This window comes from Nomia melanderi, unplaced genomic scaffold, assembly GCF_051020985.1.
Source record: "Nomia melanderi isolate GNS246 unplaced genomic scaffold, iyNomMela1 scaffold0157, whole genome shotgun sequence".
In the NCBI taxonomy this organism is placed as follows: domain Eukaryota; kingdom Metazoa; phylum Arthropoda; class Insecta; order Hymenoptera; family Halictidae; genus Nomia; species Nomia melanderi.
In genome coordinates this window covers 42,501-44,697 of record NW_027475272.1, presented here as the reverse complement: position 1 = coordinate 44,697, position 2,197 = coordinate 42,501, and the positions used below count along the sequence as shown (strand labels likewise).

Here is a 2,197-nt window from a genome sequence, read left to right as displayed (position 1 = left end):
CCCAACTCTTGCGCGCCAATTTCGCGGCAAGAGATAATATGGGACGAATGACCGGCAAAGAGCCAGCTGTGAAGTCTGTTTTTTTAATCGAATCCGTGGACGTGTGTATGCCGTAGCGTCGCTCGTCGTGTTCGTTCATGGTCGTTCCGAGAGAAAGAACGAAAGCGGTAACGAAGGGACCGGCCGTGAAGCTCGTTTTAAAGCCGCGCGTCTGACACCCAACTCTTGCGCGCCAATTTCGCGGCAAGAGATAACATGGGACGAATGACCGGCAAAGAGCCAGCTGTGAAGTCTTTTTTCATTATTTGCTTTCAATCGATCGATCGGTACGATTCGTGCAACGTTTCGCGCGATGCGACGCGAAAACATGCGCGCAACAATAGATGCGTCTGATCGGAAGAACGCGAGGGTCGACTGCACGCGATGGATTCAGTATCGGGTAGGATACAAAATATATCCCCGTCGTTTCCACGCGTGCGAGTCTTCTGCGTCTTTCGCGGGTTTTTGAATGCACTATACGCCCGGAACGTCGAGAAATATATACATATTACTTGAACGTTTTTCGTCTCGAAAGGCTTCGGTGTCGTCTCCAAGGCGACGCCTGAATCTCCTTCGCGCGCTGGTCGGAGATTCAGGTATCAACTTTTATCTTCTCTTTGAAAGAAGAGAGATATTAGGTCGAACAAGTGAGAATAAAATTATATATGTGAAATATAAAATTTATACGATTACCCTGAACGGTGGATCACTTGGCTCGTGGGTCGATGAAGAACGCAGCTAATTGCGCGTCAACGTGTGAACTGCAGGACACATGAACATCGACATTTCGAACGCACATTGCGGTCCACGGATACAATTCCTGGACCACGCCTGGCTGAGGGTCGTTTACGTACCATACACTGCTTGCGTAGCTCTGTCAAATCCCCGCCGTCGTTCACCTCTTCGGATCGAACGTTTTTTTACCGAAGGGCGCAAAGAACGTCTCTGAGTCGGGTTAAGAGAAGGATGCTACGTACGAGCGAACGATGGGTGTCTCGTCGGCGTTTGTCGCGGACACGCGAAAATTCTGTGAATTTCACGGACAGTGTACGTTCTAGTTGTTGCAAAACGATCGGAATCGTTTGTATGGACTCGCGTGAGTGTTCGCGGCGTCGTGCGTCGTTCAATTACGACCGCCCGCGGATACCGCTCCACTGCGATATGGATCTGAGCGACAACTTTTTCGGCTGTTCGTGAGATGAACGGTTTCGTGTGTTTAGAAAAATTTTTTTTCCCGCGCTCCCGACGTCACCTGAAATGATGCGTCAGAGGTGAAAGAAAATATTAAGAAGTCGAGAGAGAGAGACTACACACGTTTTATTCATATTTTGTATACCGTGCGTGAGACGGATGTGCACGACACGTCGTATGTCGGTATATTACCGACTGGCCCCAGGGAGATTGTTTTCTTCCTCTCTTACGAATGAGATGTACGTTTCGGAGGATCGTCGTTACCGAAACACACGGCAAAACGAGACTTCTCGCAGCAGAACCTTTATACACAATACACATCGACTCTTTTTACCCCGAGAGAGAGAGAAAAGGTGTATTTCTTTTTTTTATTTTTCGAATTCGACGCACGAACGCTTTGACGACTGGAGAAAAACACGGTGTGTGTTAAAATCGTGCGGGACGAGCATGCGTATTCGTAACGGGTCGAATAGTTCTTATTCCCCGTCGTCGCGTGTCCTCGCTGGACCACCACCGTGCGCTTCCGCCACGTTCAGTTGAATTTCGAAATATATATATATAAAAAGAATCACCATATACTCTCTTTCGGGAGGTGTATTTTTATCGGTTTCTGCTATAGAGAAGAGACGGAGATCGTGTTGTGAGGTGTAACGTTTCTGTATCCCCGTTTCGGAGGATCGTCGTTATCGGCGGAACACACGTCAAAACGAGACTTCTCGCAGAACCTTTATACACAATACACATCGACTCTTTTACCCCGAGAGAGAGAAAAGGTGTTTTTCTTTTTTTTTTATTTTTCGAATTCGACGCACGAACGCTTTGACGACTGGAGAAAAACACGGTGTGTGTTAAAATCGTGCGGGACGAGCATGCGTATTCGTAACGGGTCGAATAGTTCTTATTCCCCGTCGTCGCGTGTCCTCGCTGGACCACCACCGTGCGCTTCCGCCACGTTCAGTTGTATTTC

At 48.2% G+C, this 2,197-nt stretch overlaps 1 non-coding gene across 1 annotated transcript; it reads left to right on the top strand.

Annotated features, from left to right (window-relative positions):
* Positions 1 to 729: 729 nt before the first annotated feature.
* LOC143175688 (5.8S ribosomal RNA) lies at positions 730 to 884 on the top strand. The gene has a single exon (XR_013000387.1). It is a non-coding gene; the product is annotated as a 5.8S ribosomal RNA (ribosomal RNA).
* Positions 885 to 2,197: the final 1,313 nt, after the last annotated feature.